Source organism: Peromyscus eremicus, chromosome X (assembly GCF_949786415.1).
Source record: "Peromyscus eremicus chromosome X, PerEre_H2_v1, whole genome shotgun sequence".
Lineage (NCBI taxonomy): Eukaryota > Metazoa > Chordata > Mammalia > Rodentia > Cricetidae > Peromyscus > Peromyscus eremicus.
Genome location: NC_081439.1, coordinates 81,442,263 through 81,467,026, shown reverse-complemented (window position 1 = coordinate 81,467,026; position 24,764 = coordinate 81,442,263). Strand labels below are relative to the sequence as shown.

The 24,764-nt window shown below is 40.3% G+C and overlaps 1 pseudogene; it reads right to left on the bottom strand.

The window, feature by feature from the left end:
• Positions 1-24,764, bottom strand: part of LOC131900090 (pyruvate kinase PKM-like) — a 61,029-nt pseudogene that overhangs the window by 32,864 nt on the left and 3,401 nt on the right.

The following is a 24,764-nucleotide window of genomic DNA, read 5'->3' as shown; positions in this document are numbered from 1 at the left end:
TTGAACTCACCATGCAGCTGAGGATGGAAGCTGACCTTAAACTTCTGATCCTTTTGTTTCTACTTCCTGAGTTCTGGAATCACTGGTGTGTACCACCACATTCAGTTTCCTAGGGAGTTTTTGGGTTAAGGAGTAGGTCTGGACCTAAAAGGTGACCTTAAAGTTACATATTAGAAAGTCATATAGGTAGAATAAATCACATCTCATATTCTATGGTTATCATAATCAAACCATATTATTTTGCAGATGAGAAACAAAAGAATAATGAGATAATTGCCACAGTCTTATTTTTAAGTACACATGATTTATTCAATGAGCTCATATCTTTTGATTCCCAAACCAGGCATGGTCTTATTGGCATGGAGTGTCCCCAAATGGAAATATATCAAAAAAGGGTGAGTCTTGTTAAATTGTGAAAACCCAAACAAAAGGTTAATGGGACTCAGAGTGCATGCCAACCTGCTTTTTGTTTGTTTGTTTCCTATGCTGGGGATTAAACCCAGGTCTTCATACATGTTAAGCAGGCACTCTACCTAGCCCCTGTTTTTCCTTGTCTGAGTTCAGAAACCACTGAAAGCATTAAGATGTTTTTCTTGCCTTGAAACACTTGAGTTTGATGTTCTTTAAAATTGAGTCATCCTAGCCTGGTGTAATAGACATTGAACTTAAGCTCCCATTTCTTCATTTAGCATTAATGTGTTCTGAACTTCTGTGAGCCATAGTTTAGAATGCTTCTTGTCTAGTCTAGTGCTACTATGAGCATGTAAAATTCCCTATATCCAGCTCAACATGCAGCTTCCTTCTCCACTTGTGTAAAACTTGCTCTAAGCCGGGCGGTGGTGGCGCACGCCTTTAATCCCAGCACTTGGGAGGCAGAGGCAGGCAGATCTTTGTGAGTTCGAGGCCAGCCTGGTCTACAGAGCAAGATCCAGGAAAGGCGCAAAGCTACACAGAGAAACCCTGTCTCGAAAAACAAAACAAAACAAAACAAAAAAAACCAAAAAAAAAAACTTGCCCTAGTGTTCTTAGATTAAGTCAAAACTGGTGGCTCTAAAGTTTTCTACAAATTTAGCTAAAACCATTTGAGCTATTTTTAAATGGTCCATGTCTGTGTGAGTGTTTCCCCAAACATGGGTTTTTATATACGTTCAAATGTATTTTGTTCATCCAACAAGATCAAATGAAGCCCTAGCCCACAAAAACTATCTTTATGACTTCCTTTTCCTCCTCTTCATTATCTTAGACTCCAGAAGACAGGACTGAATTTTTCAGGCAGCTACAGAATTCAAAATGAGAAAAAAACAAAGCTCCAAAGCACATAGGAGTTGTGGGTTTTTGCTTGCCACCAGATAGGGTTTCTTAGCTTTAGTACTGCGGATGTTTTGGGTTGGAAACTTCTTTGCTGGGTGGATTGTATAGAGCACCCCTGGTCTCTATCTATGAGATATCAGTAGCACTTTTCCCATGAGTCTGACAACTAGAAATGTCTCTAGAGAACACAAAATGACCCCCTGGGAATGGGGGCAGCATTATCCCTGGTTGACAGCTGTTCCCCAGACAAACTTGCCAGTGAGCTCTTTGGCACACAAAATAGAGGTAGACTAAAGTAAAATTTTGGTAGTGATTGAAAACTCAAATAGAAAGCTGAGGTGCTGGAGATGTAGCTCAATGCTTGCCTGGCATGCACAAGGCCTTGGGTTCTTCCCCCAGCAACACCACCACAATAAGAAAAGCCATCAAGAAAAAGAGTTTGAAATAAAGGGCATTATTGGATAACAGGAGACCTGAGCATTGGCACCCAGTCTAGAAGGAATTCAGGGAAAGGCTGCCCATAGAAGGTCACATCTGAGTCGAAGGCAGAGAAGAAAATTAGCCTAGAGAGGAATTAATAATGGCAGTCAACACTGAGAGAATTTAGTGTTTGGGAGGAAATGTGAATCATTTAGTTTGGCTGGAAGCCAAATGGTCAAGAACAAGGAATAGTTGAAGACATGCAAGATAGGCAGGGGCCATTCCAAGCCATGAAACCAAACAGATTGAGTTCTCAGAGTTATGGAAATAAAGTAACATTTTGAAGGCTGATGTAGTGTAGATGAGAGATGATTCTAGTTTGAGTTAATTAGTAATGTTACAAATGAGTTCAGGCTCCATTTAGGTGTAAGAACAACAAGATCTAGAGACTACTTAGATGTGAGAACAGTTTCTGGCTTTTGCTCCTGGGTAGGTAATAGGGCTGTCCACTGGGATGAAAAACACTGGGGACAAAAATAAAGTTGGAATAAAGATGAAGCTCAAGCTTGGAATAGCTGAATTTTAAGTAGCTAGTTGTGATCACTAAGGTGAGGCTCGATAGTCATTAAATATGTATCTGAAGACTGCAACAATCCAGTGTAGCGATACAAGATGGAGAGTTTCCAGGGGAAAGTGAAGCCAGGGGAAAGTGAAGCTGTAGGAAAGGATGCCATCTAAAGCAGAACATATATAATAACAAGATATCAGGTTGAAAGAAATTCTTATAGCAGGGTTCTCAACCTTCCTAATGCTGCGATCTTTTAATACAGTTTCTCATATTATGGTCATCCCCAACCATAAACTTATTTTCGTTGATACTTCATAAATGTTATTTTGTTACTGTTATGAATCATAATTTAAATATCTGATATGCAGGATATCCGATATGTGAGCCTTGTGCAAGGGTTGGTTGATCCAAGGGGTCCTGACCCACAGGTTGATAAATACTGTTCTTATGGCTTCTCCATTTGTGTTAACTCTGAGTGGAATTTCTTAATTTACTGCTGAGGGTTGGATATGGTTTGAGTGTATCTTCCAAAAGTTTCTGTGTTGGAAACTAGGTTTTCAGTGTGATGATATTAAGAGGTGGTAGAACTTTTAAGAGATGAGACCAGGCAGAAGGTAATAAAGTCATGGAGAGTATTACCCTTAGAATGGATTAAGGCAATTCTCTTGGGACTTTGCCTTGATTCCATGGTAAGGTTTTCTGAAAAAGAGTAAACCTGGCTTCTCCCCTCACTCTGGCTTCTTCTTTTTAAAAATTAATTTTTATTTTATGTATATGGGTTCTTTGCCTGCACGTATGTCTGTGTACCATATGTATGCTAGTAGAGACAAGAAGAGGGTGTCAGATCCTCTGGAAAGTGTGAGAGTTGTGAGTGAAGACAGTTGTGAGTGAACATATTGGTGCTCAGAGCTAAATCAGGGCCCTCTGCAAGAGAAGGAAGTGCTTCTAACTACTAAGCCCTATATCCAGCTTCATCACTCTAGTGTCTTGGTTCAATGCCCCCCCCCTCTGTCATTCATTCATGCTCTTGCTATTGTGATGTTACCTGCCATGAGGTCTATGTAAAAGCTGAGCAAATGTTGGCAACATGCTCTTGAGCCTGTGAGGTTAAATAGTTCTTTTTTTTCCTTTGAAAAGTACCCAGCCTCAGATACTTCATTATAGCAACAGGAAAACTGACTAATAGAGTCTACAGAATATATAAAACATTTCCCCTATCAACCTCTATGAATTTATCTTTCTTGCAAAACATCACCATCCACATTATTTTATTTATATAACCCACTATCTCTTGGTTACTCACACAATTTATAACAGTTCAATGCGTAGGTACTAAAAAAACCCAAGCATTCAAAATTAAGAAGTATATCTCATATCCAATTCAAACCTCCAGCTCCCAACCTCCACTGCAGCTTACTGAGTGATCCCACAGATCCTCCAGAGGAGAAAAAGGATTTTGTCTTTTCTCTTATGTGCTTTGCTTCTTTCTATTCCTTCTCTGCTTGACCTAAGGCTTCTGAGAACTTGTGCTTGTGGGTAGGGCATGGTGAGTGTGGGTGGGAGCTTTTCACTGTCGTGTCAACAACTGGGAAAAGCAAATGAAAGGATGGAAGATTTCCTTTGGATGACGGTGTCGGATCTTTTAGTCTATGCTCACTTGGATCCTTTTTCACGGAGCCCATGTGTGGTCAGGCAGAATATCATGGTGATTGAACAAGTGACTCACCTCCTGGTGGACAGGAGGCAAAGAGAACAAAGCAGGCAGCAGCCAGGGACAAGATAGACTGTTGAAAGGAACACCCCAGTGACTTACTTCCTACAACTAGGCCACCTCCGAACAGCCCATTCAGGTACAAACATTTCTGTGGATTAGCTAATAATCAAGTTAGTGTCCTCCTGACCCAATGACCTTTTAAGAGCACTACCGGTTTCAAACCAAGTGTTCAAAACACGAGCCTTCTGGGTGTGAGGTACTTCATTCATATCCAAGCCACAACAGTGAAAAACTCAGTTGAATGGTGGTGATATAATTAACCACCAATGCACTGTGTAAGCACTCAAAAACTACTGCCTTTTTGGATCATGCTTTCATAGTTTGTTCAGAAAGCCCTTCCCCATTCCTCATCACCTGAGTGAGCATCCTTTCCCTGTACCATCCCCTTATAGGAGCAATGTATGAATTGACAGTTTTCCCTTTCAGGTCTTAACCATAGCTGTCTTCTCCTGGAATTCTCATTTTATGCTATATCTCCAAGATATGCACACACACACACACACACACACACACACACACACACACAAACAAAAACAAAAACAAAACAAAAAAAAGCAAAAAAACAAAACAAAACAAAACAAAACCCCCAAAAGCTTTCTACCCCCTTCTGCCCATTGGAACATTATAACTCTACATCCCTCCATTTGGGCCCACATTGTGAATTCCTTCAACTAATATTCTGCTCCAGGATTCTTCAGATAAAAGTCAAGAACACAGTTTTACTTTTTTCTAAACACTGGATGATACATGTAAGGTTCTTCCAGGAACTCTCCCTGCCTCGGTACTAATACAGGTAGGCCTAAAATTGATTTAGCATAGCACTTTCCCATTCCTTAATTTCAACTTGGGATAAAGATTCCAGTTTCCTCCTTAGAAAGATTTAATTGAGTTTTTATTTTTAATTCTTTTTCACTTGAGCAGGGAACCATAACTGCTTCTTACTCCCCTCAAAAATCCTCTTTGTTTTTCTAGTTAATCTCTAGAATTCTCTCTTCCTCTGTGAGGATCTGCCTAGCATCTTTTTTTTTTTTTTTAGAATAGAGTGTTATTCTTTGAATGTATGTCCTCAATCTTGAGGCCTTAGTCAAAACTTGTAGAAAAACAAAAAAGCACCACCAATGAATATCGTTTTACTATTATTTGTAGCAGCAGACCCATATCTGTATATACAAATACATGTTATTTGTGCATGTCTGTGTATATATCAATATATGACATATTTACTTATTACTGAATGGTAAGACAGATAACTAGTTAAGAATATGGAGAGACAACTGAACCAAGCTCAAAGGAACTCACGAACTTTGGACCGACAGCTATGGAACCTGCATGGGACTGGACTAGACCCTCTGCATATGGGAGACAGTTGTGTAGCTGGGTCTGTTTGAGGGGCCCCTGGCAGTGTGACCAGGATCTATCCCTGGTGCATGAGCTGGCTTTCTGGATCCCATTACCTATGGTTGGACACCTTTCTCACCCTTGATGCAGGGAGGAGGGGATAAGCCCTGCCTCAACTGAATGTACCAGGCTTAGCTGTCCCCCCATGGGAGAACTTACCCTGTTGGAGGAGCAGATGAGGGGTTGGGGGGATATGGGGGGATCAGGAGGAGGGATAAGAGGGGAATCTGTATTGTTGGTATGTAAAATGAATAAAAAAGAATATGGAGTGGGAAGCCATATCTCACTTCATATCCTAACTTAACCATTTGATCCTCTATGCATCAGTTCCCTTATCTGTAAGGATATATGTAGCTGTGTCGTGGGATTTTTGAGTATTAGGTGTAATGCATGTGTATCTTAGATTAATACCTTAGAACAGTGTTTCTACTAGTAGTAAATATTATGTGTGCTTACTATTAGTGTTGCGTCTTTTTCTTAAACTAATAATGTATGATCCATGTGGGTAAGCTCTTTGCTGCTGTTTATTGCTAAGTTTCCAGCTCCCCAAAATTGCATATAACAGGCACCAGTAAATGTGAGTGTCTGAAGACTTCTTATGAATAAACTAACGTGACATTTTATGCTTTTAATATTAAGATAGGAGCAGAAAGAGCAGGATCTGAGAATATTAAGAAGCACAAGCAGAAGAGATGGATGAACCTGGAGGCCATGGCATTGTTTCAAAAGCCATAGAAGAGGAGACCTTAGTGAGGAATAATTGGGGACCAATGTCAAACATTGGTTGAGAATCAAAGGAAAATTAAAGTAAAAAGAAATTATTACATTTGATAACAGAGAACCTCTGTGTTTTCCTTTCATATCTGGGTACATGCTGCTTTTCTTGAAAGATGCTTTTATTAAAATGAATGACCACTCAGAAGAAATCTTTGAAAACACATCTTAAAAGTTTTCATCCTAAATTACCAACTGCCCGAGAACAAATCAATCCACCACTTACCTAGTCTTGGCCAGAACCACAAAGTACTCATACTAAATACAATTCAGTACAGGTTTCTCTGACCTGGACACTCTTCTCGAATCAAACAACAAAACCTGTTCTTTATGTCTTTATGACACTCTCCTTCCTAAGAGTGTCTTTCTCCTTTCCTCTTACCTACTTTAAAAACTATAATTAAACCATACAAAAATTCTTATAACTCAAAAGCAAGAAGACAATTGAATTAAAAGTGGAAAATGATCTGAATAGACTTTTTTTCAAAGAAGAAAATACTAATGGCTAATAAGCACATGAAAAGATATTCAACATTTTTAGGGAAATGTAAATAAAAACCACAAAAAGGCACCACTTCTCACTGGGATGTCTGTAATAAAAAGACTGATATGAGTGGGTGCTATCAAAGATCTGTATAAATTAGCGTCCTCACACTTTGCCCTTGTGAAAATAAAATGGGGAAGCCAGCTTGTAAAGCAATCAGGATTCCTCAAAAGACTGAACTGAGTTTCATTAAGAATCAGCAATTTTATCCATAGGTGTGTATATATATATATGTGTGTGTGTGTGTGTGTGTGTGTGTGTGTGTGTGTGTGTGTATGTATATGTATATATATGCTTTGAAAACAAATATTCATTAAAATTTCATATATGATTGTTTACGTGAACATTATTCATAATGGTCAAATTTGGAAACAATTCAAATGTTACTATCTTATGAAGGGATAAACAAAGTGTGTTTATCTGTAAGAAGAGTATTGAGCTAGAAAAAGAGATGAAAACCAGTTAAACTAGTGGTGTCACCAAAACCCCCAAATCTTTAAAAGCCTCTGGAGTTCTAACTCCTACCCTTATGTTGTGAGTTGAATTTTGTATCTTAAAATTAATGTTGAAGTCCTAACTCCCAGCACCTTAGAATGTGTTCTAAATTGGATCATTGCAGATGTAATTAGGTAAGGTAAATTCATTAGGATGGACCCTAATCTATTATGATTGATGCCTTTATTAGTGTAGCTCTCATCCTCATAAAGAAGCTTCTTTTTGCAACAGATGGAGATTGTTAGAGAGATACACAACAGGTCAAAATGCAGAGAGTATGGGATAATGGAGTGCCTAACTCTAAATGATATATCTGTAATGCAACCCATACACCCAAGGCTTAGGAAAAAAAATCACAGAAGGGGAGGCAGAAAGATTATAAGAGCCAGAAGCCCAGGGCATCTGCTTTTAGATATTGTTCCCTATACGTGACAGGGAAAATGTACACGTGAACTTGCAACAATATGGTTGCCTGGATGATATTGGCATAATGACAAAAACAGTTGACATGCTAACTTATATAGGGAAAATTCCACATTATCCCATCCTTAGCTATTGGAGTCAATGCCTGCTGAGAAAGGGGAAAATCAGTTTCCCACAGTGATGAACTCCTGCATAGGATGTCCAATCCCAAGTAGTCAGCCCTGGACACATGTATATATAAGCATCTCTCTTTCTCTTTATAACACACACACACACACACACACACGCACACGCACACGCACACGCACACGCACACACACACTCATTAATTGGCATGGGAAGAATTGGACAGGGAGGGAGGGAGTGATGTAGATACACTACAAAATTCTCAGAACATGGGGAAAACACCACATGAGGTTGAAGGTAGAGATAAAGGAAATCTTTCTACAAGCCAAGAAATCACTAGCTGCCAGGATGGAGACATTAAACAGCTTGTTTTTTCTCACATTTCTTAGGAAGAGTTAACTCTGTAGACAGCTTGGTCTCAGACTTCCAGTTTTGGAATTATTAGACAAGTTTCTGTTGCCCAAACCACTCAGTTTGTGGTATCTAGTTTCAGCAGCCCTCCAAACCAATAAAGATTATTTCCCCTATTTTCTACTTAATGTTTTGCATGCAATGTATTTTGATCATATTTTACCCTCCCCTGACTCATTTCAGATAATTCCCACCTCCCTACTCACCTAACTTCATGTTTTCTCTCTCTTTAAAAACACCACAAAAAAAACAATGAGACTAAAAATATCAAAATGAAACAAAATGCACACACACAAAAAACTCATGGAGTGCATTTTGTATTGGCCAACTACTCCTGAGCATGGGGCTTGCAGTGGAGTGTGGTTGATATACAAAATGACACTCCATTGGAGAAAACTCATTTTCCCTTTCCCAGTATGTTTTAATTGTAGATAACTTCTTGGTTAGAGGTGGATTTTGTGTCCACTTCCCCTTGTCCATGGGGCTTTGTCTCATTTGAACCTATGCAGGTCTTATGTGTGCTGGCACAGTCTCGGTGAATTCATATCTGTGTCAGTCCTATTGCTGACACACCATTTTTTTTTATCCTTTTCCATCATAAATTTTCCTGGTACTTTATGCTGTAACTATACTACCTTCTTTGTAGTTCCGTTGTACAATACCTAGTGTTTATAGCGCTTTTACTTTGCTGTATGCTATTTTCTTCTGTAATATCTTTCAATATTCTTGATCTAAATCCTACTTAACCTTTAAAATTCAAAGAACCTAACTTTTTCCAGGGATACTGTATTAGTTACTTTTCTATTGCTGTGATAAAACACCATGACTAAGGCAACTTATAAAGGAAAACATTCAGTTGAGCTTATGGTTCCAGAGGGTTAGAAGCCATGATGGCGTAATGAGGGCATGGCAGCAGGAACAGCTGAGAGCTACCATCTTGATCCACAAGTAGGGTGGCAGAGAGGCACATTGAGAATGGAGTGCATGTTTTGAAACCGTAAAGCCTACCCCCAGTGATACACCTCCTTCAACACAACCACACCTACTAATCCTTAAACAATTGTATCCACTGGGAACCAAGCATTCAAACGTATGAGTCTGTGGGGGCCATTTTCATTCAGACCACTACAGAATCTTCACTAACCATTCCCATCCAGGCTGAAATGGCCTTTTAAAGTATTCCTATACCCATCTCCCCAGATTTACATTTTTAATATTGTATTTTTATTTGTAATTCACCTGTCTTTCCATACCTTACTTAATAAACTGTGAGTCACGGGAGGAAAGAGTCGCTCAAATCCCGTGCCTACCACATTATATGTTGATCATAATATATTCTCAACATGGATCTCTGAATGAATGAGCTTCTTTTCAACATTGATTTTTTTTCTTTTGCCTTCCCACAGCACTTACTGAAATGCTTTACACATAGTACTTAGTATATCATAACATTCTTGACTGGGATCATTTGGCAATATTTGGAGACAATTTTGGGAAATGCTGCTCGTATTTAGTAGATAAATGTCAAAGGTGTTGTTCAACATGCTACAGAAGGGTCTACTCCACCTCCCAACAGGACACTCTTCTGTCCCAAATGGCTGTATTGCGAACATTGAGAAACCCTGATCTTGACTGAGTGAAAGAGTAAATCTATTGTAGGCCACTAGTGCACTAAATTTACTTTGTCAGGAAACCTGTTTTTTGTTTAGCTTTTACAAAGGGAGAGTGCTGGCAACCAGGATTACAACTTTGACAATTAAACAACTTTTGATCAGTAGGAGAATAGATAAATAAATTGCAATAGCTTCATGTTTGGGAATGTGATATAGCAACAAAAGTGAATGAACTACATCTGCCAAAAGGGATAAAATCACATAAGCATGTTGATTGAGGAAAAAAACCTGCAGATGGTGTATACTGCTATATAAAGAGTAATACTGATTATTAAAATATTAGATATTATTTAGAGATAGACATGTATATAGTAAATGTAGACATACATGGAAATGATAAGACCCAATTCTGAGACAGTGAAAATCTAGATGGAGGAGAACATACAGTGTTTGAATTGTATTGGTAATGCCATAGTTTTTAGAACTTGCCTTTAAGATGAGCCATTTCCCTAGGTAGCTAGCCCAGGTTTGCTTTAGATGCCTGATCTTTCCACCCCAGCTTCTCAAGGGCAGTGGAATGCTTGTGCCACTAACCTGGACTGTTTATGTAGTTTTGAAACATTTTGAACTTTAAAGAGTAATTGCTAAGTACTGAAGTGTCTTGTCGCTTGTAGCTGAGGAAAATCTCAGCAGAGCTCCAGAGAACACTGCTGGACTGCGATACACCTTCCCCAGACCCCGCGACCTACCTATCCCTTAATTTGTAAGTTACGGCATTAAATAAATCTTCTATTAACTACGTGGAGTGGCCTTAATAATTTCACCAATACTATTGGATAGGAGATTAAATCAGAAACAGGATAAATATAAATTCCTGGTTAAATATTTTCTTATTTCATTTTATTTCATTAAATAGTTCATATACGCACAAATATCTAAACAACATACATGTGCATGCATAACTTGCTGAGTCCATTTAGTATTGCTTCTGTGTTTAAGCTGACCACTTAGGATAACCTATCAGTGAGATTGTTCCTGGAGAAGACTGAGTATCCCTCTCAGTAGCCATTAATTTCCTATAGCTCTTCATTTAGGGGTGGAACCTTGTGAGATTTATCCAATCCATGATGGAATGTCAACTGGTACTGTCATTGTGCAGATCTTGTTTAAGTGATCACATTGTGGTGCTGCTTCCTGTCGCATATAGAAGACACTGTTTCACAGAAGATTCCCTAGTATTCTGGCTTTTACAATCTTTCAATACCCTCTACGATGATGTTCCATGAGCCTTAGGTGTAGTAGAGGTTGTACTTCAATTGGGTATAGGCACCCCAGAGACAGTTGTTCTCTGCATTCTGATTAGTTGTGGGTTTCTGTGATGGTTTCCTCCTGCTATAAGAAAGAAGTTTCTTTGGCAAGTGATGAGAGCTTATTTCTCTGCAGCTATAATAATAGGCATTTAGAATGCAGTTAGGATTATCCTAGTTTAAGAAAGTGACATTAGTAAGTTCTCTTCTAGGGTCTATGATGTCATCAGCTATAGGTAGTTGGCTAGATTTACAATACCAGGCATGAGAACCTCTTCTTGAGCAGGCCTTAAGTTCAATTAGATAGATGGTTGTTGGTTACCCCTAAGATATAAGTGCTACTACTGCACCATTGGGGATATTTTGACAGGGCGGTCATTGTTGTGGTTCCTAAGCTTTACCGTTGGTTGGGAAAGACTACAGATTGCTACTCTCCCATAGCAGCTTGTATAACAAATTCAAATACTATGAGAGCTAGTCCTTAGGGAGAGAAGTGTCCAGGTCAATTCCAGCTCAGTTCCTCCTAGTCTTGTGTCTGAAGTGTGTCGTATCTTTAGCAATCAGGTCTTACCTTCAAGTTCTGTGAGACCATCAAGGGCAACAGCAATAGCTTATGTTGTTTGGGGAATCTCTTGGATTCTGACCGACAACTTGAAGGGAGGTTTCCCAAGCCTGGTACCAGGGTTTTTCTTAGCTAGTGTATGACTCTTGTGGGGACTGTTATCACCCCAAGTGTCATAATTTCATTTAAACTATTTGTATTCACATATGCACATATATATTATATGTGCATTTATATTAAGTAAACATAAAGCAGTAGATTTTCCTTTAGGTTTTTCAATCATCTTTAGTGTTCTGTATTTCTCTCCACCCTTCCCCATCCCTACTGCCCTCCCTTCACCCTCAAAAGTTAAAGCCCTCACTCTGTTTTCCCCACTTCCCACTTCATAGCGCCTGTGTCCTACTAACCCTGCCTTTTCAGAGCTCTGCCCATGCCTGACTACATGTTTTCATAGGACATTGTTTGAATTTGCTTGCATTGTTAGGCTCTTCAAAATATTCAGTAGAGTTTGAACACAGAAACATTATAGTAGTAAAGTAGGGTCCAATCAAAACTGACAGCAATTTTCGAAACACAAACTATGTGTAAGACGGTCACTGTCTAGCTTTGTTTTGGTTTACTGTTTATGTTTGACTCTGTGCATTTGCTACTAGGTTGGTAAGACTGTCTTAGAGAGGAAGAACCAGATCTTTGTATCCTTTTAATGAGGTAGCTCTTGGTGAGTGGGACATTGCACATCAAGATGTAAAAGCTTGCCAGGTATGGGTGGCACAGGCCTTTAATGCCAGCACTTGGGAGGCAGGTGGATCTCTGAGCACAAGGCCAGCCTGATCTACAGATTGAGTTCCAGGATGGCCAGGACTATACAGAGAAACCCTGTCTTGAAAAACCAAAAAAGAAAAAAAAGGAAGGAGTAAAAACTTAAAGTGTTGTTGAGAAATAAAGGAGTTGGAATAAATGTTTTCTTAGATCAATTCTGGTTGAAGATATTTTAATTACTAAGGACTGCCTGCAAAAAGGTGTTTCCACAAGCCAAATTTGTGTGTGTGTGTATGTGTGTGTGTGTGTGTGTGTGTGTGTGTGTGTGTGTGTGTGTTTGATTGTGTGTAATACAAAAACCACAAAATCTCCCACTCCAACCTGGATCTAAATTGCCAAAGCTTCACAGAACAAAAAGATTTCATTTTTGAAGGGGTTTCTTCACACTTTAGGGTAGAGGAAGGTATTAAAAAGCTAAAGTATCTAAAAAAAATGGTTTTCCATGTTTCAGAGCACTGGCTTTTTTTTATTGTTTTGTGTACCAAAATTGGATTTATTTTTCCCTATTAAAATTCTTTTCAAAAGAGTTTTTTGTTCTGGGGCTAGAGAGATGGCTCATCAGTGAAGAACACTGGTTGCTCTTCTGGAGGACCTGGGTTCAATTCCCAGAACCTACATGATAGCTCACACCCATCTGTAACTCCAGTTCCAGTGAGTATGATGCTTTCTTCTGGCCTCCACAGACATGCATGCTTGTGGTGCACACACATACATGCAGGTGAAACACCTACACACATGAATTTTAAGACAATAAAAATAATAAGATATAAGATTTTTGGTATTATCAAAGCCATGTATACTCATAAGAAAGTTGAAAATAAAGAAAAATGAGAAAAAAACAAAAGTCTATCAGTTTTGTTACTTACAAATATCCATTGTTATTATTTTATATATTTCCAAGTGTATTCTATTTTCATTGTTATAATCATATTTTCCATTAAATGTTGTATCCTACTTTCAAATAATACTATATATTATAAAGATAATATATTATTCAAATAATAACATATATACTACATTATACATAGTACAAGCATTTTTTTGTCATTATAAACCATGCACATATCAGTTTAATTGACTATAACGATATTCCATTTGTAGGACTATATAATATTTCACTTACCCACTAAACTGTCTTTATCTTTTTTTTTTATTCTAGGTTATACTGGAATTAACATAGTTAAACAAAAACTTTGCATCCATCTCTGTTTCCTTAGGATTCATTAATTAATTCACCCATCATACAATTATTACTCAGGGCTTACCTCAGTGGCATGCTGTCTTTTACTAAGAAACCCCCGGAAGAAAGAACAAATTTAAGAGAAAAGGTTATAGGTTCAGCTTTGGTTGTGTTGAATTTGAGGTGCTTGCAGGATATCTGATTGGAGATGCTAAGGAAGCAGAGCTCAATGTAGCCATCTGGGAAGAATTATAGATTACATTCGTGGCCATATAGATGAAAGATACCATTTAGAGATGGAGAGAGAGCATATTAATCTTCACTCTGAGACTGCCTGACTTTCAGAGGTCAGACAGCAGAACATGAACCCTCCAAGGAGATGGAGGAAAAAGCAAACTGCTAGGTGTAAAAGCAAAACAGTGTGATGTCACAGATACCACAGAAATCATCTCAGGGAGAAGGAAATGGCCAATGGGGCTAAATGTAGGGAAGAGGTTAGGCAAGATAAGAACCAGTAATGCTTTATTTGTTTATTTATCAAGGAATTTATTGACGCAGAGATCATCGCTTGGATATCTTGTTTAGCTCAGTTCCAGTAGAGGAAGGAAGCTAGATTGCTAAGAGTTGAGCAATGAATGAGAAAGGAGAAAGTGAGAAATTGTAGGCATGTCTCACCTGTAAAGCACATTTTCAATAAATTGACCCTTAAAGGAGGTATAGAGAGATCTTGCATATGGGTAAGACAGAGATTTTCTTTTAAGATGGTAGAAATTTGAACATGTTTAATTGGTAGTGCTAGATGAGAGAGATCTGCCCACCTTTCAGGGCCGATGTGAAGCGAAGAGGGACAGAGAGGAAGGTGGCAATGTGGGTAAACATAAACATTTTAGTGTGTATTGATAAACAGTGCACAATGCTTTCAAAGAGGGTCTTTAAGCAGCATACATTCCTGCTAGTAGTTACAAAAGTGCTTATTTGGTGATTACTCAGTCCTCATCAAATGCTACTTACCACCTCCCCCACAAAACTGTTTGTGAAAGAATCTCATTATTGTTCTAATTTGTTCTCTAGTTTCTTTTTCTTTCTTTTGTTTGTGAAAGAATCTCATTATTGTTCTAATTTGTTCTCTAGTTTCTTTTTCTTTTTTCTTTTCTTTCTTTTTTTTTTTTTAGAGCTGAGAATCGAACCCAGGGCCTTGCACTTAGCAAGCGCTCTACCACTGAGCTAAATCCCCAACCCCTGTTCTCTAGTGTCTAATGAGTTGAATATTTTAACCAATTGTGCCTTTGAGTGTGAATGTGTGAGTTTAATCTATAACCTTTGCCTAAAGGATACTTTTATTTGCCTCAAAAAACAGAAGTCAATCTGAATGGCACATATATTAATATTTCCCCAAGTAATATTCAGGCTCCCTTTTTACTTTTTATCTCCTGACCATTACCCTCTCCTGTTCCCTCTACTCCCTCTGATCTCTTTCTTTACCTAGCTAGTCACCTTTTCATTCTTTTTCAAATTTATTTAAGTTATTTATTTTTGAAGACCCAATCCGTTTCATCACGATTGCTTACAATGTCCTGGGTAATTATTTACAGGAGCAGGGGCTCCTTACCAATGCCTACACCACTGAAGAAGATATCTTTCCTTCCCCCAGAGAGACCCTTGTTTCCTTAGTAGCACTTCACAGTTGGACAACTTCTGGCTCGCTGAACAAAAAGGTAAGTGAACTCCCTCACTTCCCCCATCATCTAAGAGTGTGGACAGGGATAGACGGAAATGGCGGAGGAGGTGCATCCAGTAGGTCCTCAAAATCTGCTAACTCAGGAGGAAATTCCTCCAGTGCCTTAAGGCTTGGGTTCCCAGAACTCTCTTTGCTAGTTGGCCCTCAGCTAAAAGATCCCAGCGCTCCGTGCGGCCCCTTTAAGAGGCCAGCTCCTCCCCGCTCCAGGGAAAGTTGCAGCTTTTCCGCCTCCTGGGAGGGTGAGTAGGGCCGGCCGCCAGGGTTGCGGTCTTGGTCTCCTCGGAACTGGAGACCCTCCCTACCCTTCGGCACCCAGAGCTTTGGTCACCTAGTAGCACCTGTTGCAGGTGACAGGTAGGTGGCAGGCAGCTAGTGTCTGAGCGCCCCTCGCCCTCTGTCTGAGACTTCGAGGACCCCCAGCCCCGTGTCTCGACCCCCCCTCGGGGGGGGTCATGTGCTCTGCTGTACCTTGTGTGTCCCTGTCCTCCGTCCCCAGCTGCCACACGGGCACCTCTGTCGTGTCAGCGTCTCGGGACCGCACCCCCACGCGGTGCCTCCCGTCTGCTCCGGGCGGTCCCTCCCTGCCACTTTTCCTTCTCTCGGGCTGCTTCTGCCCGGTTCCCTTGGACCGTGTCTCTGGGTGCTGCCTCTCCACAGGTACCTCTGACCCAGCGCGCCCAGGCTTTTTCCCGCCAGCCTTGGCCCCTCTGGAGAGCTGGCAGGGTGCGGGCTGGGACGGGCTTCTAGCAGAGCTGGGTCCTCCTGGGACTTGGTGGCTAGTCACCTTTTTGTGACTGCTTCTCGCAGGGTTTGGCGGTCCAGCTCCTTCGGTGCCCCCTCGCTGTTTCTGAGACCTCCCGGCTTCTATGTTCCTAGCTTCGCCTTGTCTCTCCACCACAGGTACAGGCTAAAGGCCAGTTGACTGTGAGTTCTGCCTCAGTGGGCTCCCTTTGGGCTTGGGGCTGGAGACCCAGCTGTGTACTTTGGAGCTGAACTCCTGTATCATGCTCCCTTCAAGCAGGCTGGGGGATTGTTTCTGGCAGAAGGACACCAGTGTTCCCCCAGCCGGTAGCATTGGAGAAGATGGGCTTGGAGGAGAACTTGATGCCCAAATAATTCGCTTAACATTCTGGTAGCTTAAAAAAGTGATGGGTTTTGCTTTAACCAACCCTTTTTCCCCCTCTTGTGCTGCAGCTTCAGGACCAGAGGACCTAGCATTCTAGAATACTGCTTCTAGCAGGATCGACACTGAGTCTTGTATGTCTGTGGGAAAAATTAGTCCCACTACATCCCTGGGCGCCCCACCCCACTTTCCCCCCTTTCTGTTTTTCTTGCTTTGAGACAGATTCTCATTTTAGCTCAGATTGGTCTGGAATTCATTTTGTGGACCAGGCTGGACTCACACTGGCTGGCAATTCTCTTGCCTCTACCTCCCAAAGTGCTGCCATTACAGGTATCACATCTGTTCTCCGCTTCTTCTTTTTTCACTGGATACCCTTCTGCTCTTTCAGCTTCATATCCCCACTATTCATGTTGATATTAAGGAGTTAATGAACTAGATATTAAGGAGTTAATGAACTAAAGTGTAAATTTACCCTGAAGTAGTGAAAACAATGTTTAATGGAGAGAACTGTGGCAATTTTTTTTCTTGGTGTGTGTGTAAACACCTGCTGGAAATTCTAGTAGAAACCCCCCCCCCCAAACTGGTTTGTGAGGCTCCATTTGGGCAGCTGATGAACACTGGTAACACGATTTCAGATGCTACACCCTAGGTCAGAGTGGTGAACTTGAGCTTGGAGGTCTGTTCTGGGATTAGTGGGCTGTGAGTGTATGAAGCATTCTGGTTGGCATTCTCTGAGCACTTTACCAAGGTTGGCACTGCTGTAATGATGGTACAGTGATGGTAAGTTCTCATATTATTTCAGACAAGTTGCATACTAATTCCCTACAACAGGTGCTACAGTTACAACCATGACAGGGTGAAAAGGAGACTGAGAGGTTAAGTACAGTGTCCTCAAGTACAGTGTTCCCATTCTGACAGTGGGACAGAGCTTGTGTGAAGCTCTTAAGGTTTTTGGTCCTTGCTTTCATCTTAGATGCATGGTGGAGTTGAATCACCTCATTCATACCTTAACTGAGTTCATTTTAAACATAGAGCCAGTTGCATGCTGCTGTTGTTAAGTAAGTACCTACCCCTGAATGTGCCTGGATGAAGGAAACCTCCAAAGCTCTCAGCTCCATGGCAATGGTCTTGAAGTTAGGAGAGCGTAGTCCTGGATTTTAGAGGTGTATGCCTAGATTCTAGGGATGGGCACCTGATTCAACTTATTCCTTTTCCGGGAGAGACAAAGATGTAGTAGCTGGTAAGTATTTGCCAGAAATATGTGTATGCCACAAAGCCACATCAGGTGGAGTGGTACTGTGCCCTTTCTATTTGTAGTTTACGTAGAGATAGTTGGGAGAATATGTCTTCCTCAACCCCACCTCTGGAACTTAAACATTGTTTTTCCTCTGGGAAACATAGCCCTCCCTTTCATGAATTCTTATTCACCTCTCAGGATCTAGCCAAAAGTCATTGCCTTTGAGACAACCTCATTGAACACACACTTCCTCCCTTCAAGCAGAATGACTAGTTATACTATGTTTAAGGACTTTGTTTACACTTCAACAAAGGTCCGAATACTGCTCTGTTTTTCCATCTAGAAGCTTGTAATCTTTGTAAGGGCAGTAACCGAATCCTGAAGCACAAATATTTGTGCTAGGGATTGGGGATGCAATGTCTTCAAGAAGTAGTGAGATTGGAATAAGAAGAAACCATCCTGAGCTACTTGGAACCCACTGTAGGGGTTTGTTCCTAAGTGTTGTACCTCTGTTGGGAGGCAGTTGCTGACCAACCCACTTAAAATTGCAACTCCTTCCCTAAACATTCTTTCTACCTCTTTCCTACGTTTGTCTTGCTTATTGATTGTTTCACCTCCACCCCATAAGACAAAGGCCACGTGGAAAAGAATTACTGTCTTTTGTATTCAGTGATGGTCAATGGAAGCAGAGTTCTGAGCACATCATAGGGGTCATACTGATGTTTGTTGAATGAATGAGTGAATGGCATTGCCATTCTAGGAACTGGAACTCATTTGTACTTTCCAGAGCCTATAACCAAACCTTCTCAGTTTGCTACCGTATACAGGAAAGGATGCCCAAGGTCCAGTTTTCACACAGCTTTCCTTCTGCTGTCTTTGTCCCTTTGAGATTCTGTTCCTGATAACAACTTTGACCTAGTTATAAATATTTCTTCTCTTTAATGTCTAGTTTGTTGGAGTCAGAGTCTCAGAATGTATCTTAGGCTGGCCTAGAACACACTGTGTATCCTAGCTGGCCTCAGATTGATTCTCCTGCCTCTGCCTCCTGAGTGCCAGGACTGAAGATGTGAACCAACATGCCTGACTAGAGCCCCCTCTTTTTGTTTAAGTCCAGCTCTGTGGGTGGAAATGTAAAGCTACCCCTCTCCTTGCTTCATTTTCCTAACAGTGATTGAACTGGGAAGGGAGGTGTGAATTAGCAGATGTCCTGAGGCCTTTTAGGCATGTGGCAAAGCCAGTGAGAGGGTACAGAAGGTGACTGCAACAGGGAAGTGATGAGCTCAAAAGAAGAAAAGATGCACAAATTAGGTGTCCAGTCTTATCGCCCTTGACCTTTGTAAAGTGTAGGTGATTATTGGGTTATGGACTGTATGGAGAAGTTCCAGCAGAGTGCTGCTTTTACAGAACTCACCTAGTTATATACTGGTTCTCTATAGGATGAGGCAACAACTGTGTAGCAAAAAAAAAGTGCTATTTTGTTTAAATGTAGTTTGAAGTATGCAGGCAGAAAAACTTGCAGAATGCATGTGGTAACATTGAACTTGGAAGGAGCTAGGCCCTGGAGAAGTGAGATGCACTCATGGTACATCTCAACTTTTATTGTGTTGACTTCTTTGAAATTTAAGTTTGCACAAATAACTGCTTAGGCTCTTTAAAACTTATCTCCCCAAGCATTGAACACTGGAGTGTCTCAGCCTGCAGACTTCTCCACCCAAAACCTTCTCAGAAGTTCATCCAGCACCATAGCTGTAACATCTCTCTGGACATTCATCATTAATGTTTCTCTTCTAGGTCTTTCTTCTATGCTAATGCCTCATGTTCTTAGTGACCTATTTGACATTTCTACATGTCATCCAATAGATACCTCAAGGGTAACATAGTCAAATGAGGATTATTGATTGCCCGAACATCCTTAACCCTTCATTCAGCTTCCTATGACTAAGAAAAAGGGTACCATTATCCATTTAGTCAGTTGAACCAAGATTTTTGTCCGCTCACCGTTGATTTCTGTCTTCTTCTTAGCCCACCGTATACAGTGTTTGAACTCTTGCTGATCTCAGATTCAAACTATATCATGCATTCTTCCATATGCCTCCGTCTCTGCCCCTGCCACCCTTGTCCAAGTCACCATGAAGTTTCACTGAACATTCTTTTTTCTTCCCTGAGACAGGGTTTCTTTGTGTAGCTCTGGCTGTCCTGAAACTAGCTCTGTAGACCAGGCTGGCCTTGAAATCACAGAGATCCTTCTACCTCTGCTTCCAGATGCTGGGATTAAGGGTGTGTGCCACCACTGCCCAGCTTCACTGAACATTCTTATACAATGGTCAAGTATATACAAATGTTTCCATGGACTAGCTTTGTATAGGTGTGAGATATATCTGTGTGTGCACACATGTACTTGTGGTTGTGTATACAGAGGCCAGAGGAGGGCTTTAGGTGCCCAGCTCTAGAATTCCTGCCTTATTCCCTTCAACCAGAGTTTCTCACTGAATTTGGGGCTTGCCATGTCTTGGCTAGGCTGGCAGCCAGTGAACCCCTGTCTTCCCGGCTCCACCTTCCCTGTCTATACCTGGCGTTTTACATGGGTTCTGGGGATCACACTCAGGTCATCATTAGAACTCTTATCCACCGAATCATCTTCCCAGTCCCTAGAAAATCATTCTAGTAAGTGACCATCTGGGTGAGGGAGGTATTGATTGATGGACAAATAGTTTCACTTCAACTGGAGAGATTAGTTTTAGTCATTTATTGCACTGCATGCTGACCACTGCTGATGAATGGTATATTCTTAAAAAAGAATAGACGGAATCTTTTTATAATGTATACATAGATCAAAAAATTGATTCTTTAATCCCAGCACTCGGGAGGCAGAGCCAGGCGGATCTCTGTGAGTTCAAGGCCAGCCTGGGCTACCAAGTGAGTCCCAGGAAAGGCGCAAAGCTACACAGAGAAACCCTGTCTCGAAAAACCAAAAAAAAAAAAAAAATTGATTCTATCCCTTAAATACATACAATTATTATCAATCGAAGACAAATTTTACGGATAGATAGACAGACAGACAGACAGACAGACAGACACACACACACACACACATTTTAAAAATTGAGTAAGCAAGACCTAGTTGTCATCTCAGAGGGTTTAACCATTTACTCTCAAGAGTATTTTTTTACTTATGCCCTTTTTAAGGATGGATGATCTTTTAAAAATATCTCTTTCATTTTTTTCTATGGTAGAGATCAAACCCCATAGTCTTATGCATAGTAGGCAGGTACTCTACCAGTCAGCTCCACCCCGAGTCTGGGACAATGCGGAATTTGCACTGAAGAAGCTTGGCTGTGATGGGAAGGAGACAAGGCTCAGGGAATATCACGATATTAATTTTGTGCTGTTTTAAATCCAGGATAGAGAGAAGCCTATTTATGAGCATATCACATATAGTTAGATGATACAGCATCCTTGAGGAAGCTGGGGGTGATGATTGAGCACAATGAAAGTGGAGAAAGTACCAGACTCAGAGAAAGGGAAATAGCTCTTTCATTGGGATGAGAGAGGGATGGCAAAGCTAGTGATGCTGTGGAGGCTGGGATTCTGAGGGTGGTCCTCCTACCAAGAGTGGGGAAGGGCTCCAGTGGCATCTGCAAAGGGTAAAAACAAGGGTGTAGCATCAAGATTATGCACATGTGTTTCACAGCATCATATTTACTGCAAATATGTACAACTTTGGTAAATTATACCTCCATAAAGCTGCAAACAGTTATTGTAGTAGAATATTTCTACTTCAAGTCACAGAGGCTGGTTATATTTCTTTCCAGCATCATTTACCAGCCACAGGTCTGGAATCACTGTGGACAATCTACTTTGAGAGATTTGTCTAGATGGCTGCGTCAGAAAATGACAAGGTCAGAGATTAGACAATGCCAGCAAATGAAGAGTTGAAATGATAGATCATAGACAATCTCATGTCCTTGTCTGTCTCAAAATGCCTTGAACTCAAGGTATTTTAAAGAGATGGAAAACTCCTATGGTATCTGTACTATTTTGTGTTTGTAGTTTTTTTTTCAGTTTAGGTACCAGAAGTGCCTTGTCTGTGTCTTTTAATGATTTCCAATGACACATCAGAAAGCATGGTTTTATCTGCTGAGGACCCACAGTGTGGTAGCTATGAGGACTTGCAATGCACTTGGAGCCCTGTATTGGGTCTGGCCATCCATACACTTGAGATGGAGTGGAGAGAGACACTATTTTTTTTTTTGGGGGGGGGACATTTCAGCAAGGAAGGAATGTGTTAAACGGTGTATCATAAAATTCATTGCAACTGGGAAAAGTTCTGTAAAGTTTAACTTTTGAAAAACCAGCTTGTTTTAACAGATTTTTACCAGTTTACATTCATCAAGAAAGTATGAAAATACCTTTTATGTCTTTCTTGTAAAAAGTTGAACATTGGGGCTGGAGAGAGGATTCAGTGGTTAGGAGAGCTTGCTGCTCTTCCAGAGGAGCTGAATCTGGTTCCCAGCACCCACGTTAGGCAGAGTATACATCAGCCACTCACCCACAAATACACATAAACAAAAAAAAATCTTTAAAAAAGAAGATCAGCATTTCCTTTTTGCATTTTTTAAATTGAAAACCAAACATTTTTTAAAACATTTATTGCCAGTGTGAACCTTTTTCTTTTGGATATATCTTGACCATTTGATTTTCCCCCTTAAGGATTATCTGTTTGTATTCTCTGTCTATTAGCTGTTTTCCTCTTTTATTTGATACCACTAACCATTCTTCTTTCTCTCCTTAAGAATGAAGAGCCCATAGCATCTTCTCCCAATATTTATAACTATTACTTCTGTCTCATTTCAGTTTCTTTCTTATATAGCTTAGTGTACTCAGAGATATGAGGATATTTTTATTACTTGACCCAGTAAGAGTTAAAATATAATTGTATTGCCTCTGCTTATCTTAATTCCTAGAGGGAATTTTTTTTGTTTGTCTTTTTCTCCAGACATTGTTTGTGTGCCTGTGTAAGATATTTCCATCTATTCATCCATCCTTTCCATCTCTTTATATTTATATGCTAAAAACACAAATGAACTCATAATATATGCATTTTTATTTAATATCCTGCAGGAAGCTTTCAGTGTCAGTATATAGAACTGAGTTTTTAAACAGCTGCATAGTTTACTATTATATGTATCACAACTCATCAGTTTTCTACTGATAGACTTTTTTTCTGCTGCTTTAGACATTGTTCATCCCTGCATCTCTGTCTCTGTCTCTCTGTCTCTGTCTCTGTCTCTCTCTCTCATTCTTTCTCTCTCCCTCATTCCCCATCTGTCCATCTGTCTGTCTTTCTATCACATTTTGAATGTTAGCTTAATAGTTTTTCCAAATGTAATAGCGCTATTAAAATGGTCAGTGCTGTTATATTAAAAATAGTCAGTGTTGCTAAGGACCAAAAGAATTCTAGGAAGAGAAGGACTAAGAATTGTCCATTGAATTTGGGGAGTTCCTGGATCTTTCCATCATAGAAGAAATTTTGGGGTGCTATGATGTGGAAAGCTAGACTGATGAGTTGAGTAATAATTGGAGAGATGAGGAATTGAAGGTATTGAATATGTATAATTCTTTAGAGAAATTTGGCCCTGACGAGCAGAGAAATGGTAACATCAGGAGAGGGGCTGAGCGATAGGGAATTCACTTTTCAGTTAGTATCTCTGAAGGCTGATGAGAAGAAGGATGGTATAATTGATACAGCAAAGTCCTTATGCCTCATGGGAGGGGGTCTGGAATTAGGTGGAGGTTCACCATAAGTGGGCATACATGAGCACAATTTTCTAGATTTAGCAGCAAGAAGTTGTCTGTTGGCATTTATATTTCTCTATGATGAGAGAAGATGTAAGATCAGCCTCTTGGAGCAAGAGTTGAGGTAGACAAGGTTTGGTTGAACATTAGAGTCACTCGAGCAATAGGTATTGTGGAGAAGAGGAGAGCAAGCCAGGTCCAGAGAAGCATATTTGTGGTGCCAAGCAGTGTTAAGGTGAGCTTGGTGATGAAGAATTCATGTGGATAATAATCTACCAGGGTGATTCTTTTCTTCATTGGATCCCAGGAGCTCTCGTGAAGGCATAAAAGTGCTCAAGTGAGCTCAGATGGGTTAGGCTTTTTAAAAATCAGATATCTATAATGAAATTAGTGGTCAATGAAGACACAGACAAGAGGGCAGTGGGAATAATAGAATCCAAACTGTCTAGGAAAGGAGGTGAAGACAGGAAGGAGCTGACTGGATGAAAGAGGGTTTGTGGAAGACTGTGCAGTGAGGCTGGGAGTAGGCATGGCTTTGGAGAGATGGCCGAGTGAACAAGATAGAAGGATAAGGTGTTAAATTCAGAGAGGAGTATTGAGTCAATGATATCAAAGGTGGAGAAGTTCTGGGCCATAAACTCTTGGGTGTGGTTGAATGATAAGTGGTATTTTTGTTGCCAGCTCATTCATTCAACAAATATTGATTGAGTGCATATTGTGGGTCAAGCAGCACTCTAGACACTGAAGGTACAGAGAGGAACAAAATAAAGTTCCATTTTCTTCCCTCCCCATAATCTTCAAAGTCCGTTCTCTCATACAGCTTACAATCCAGTAAAGGAGTTTATATATAGTTAAAAATTGGACATTTACAAAATAAGAGGATAACTTCATTGCTAAGCAGATTCCTCTATGTGTAATTCTACTTAGGACTAATAATAATACAAGAGCAAATATTTACATGTGTGTGGCAAAGAAAGTACATCTAGATATTTTGAGTGCTTTACTTTTCTTAAATTAGACTTACTTCATTGTGAGAATTCATATCTCTTCCCCTTTAGAACTTTTTTTGTTTGTTTGTTTGTTTGTTTTTTTGTTTTTTCGAGACAGGGTTTCTCTGTGTAGCTTTGCGCCTTTCCTGGAACTCA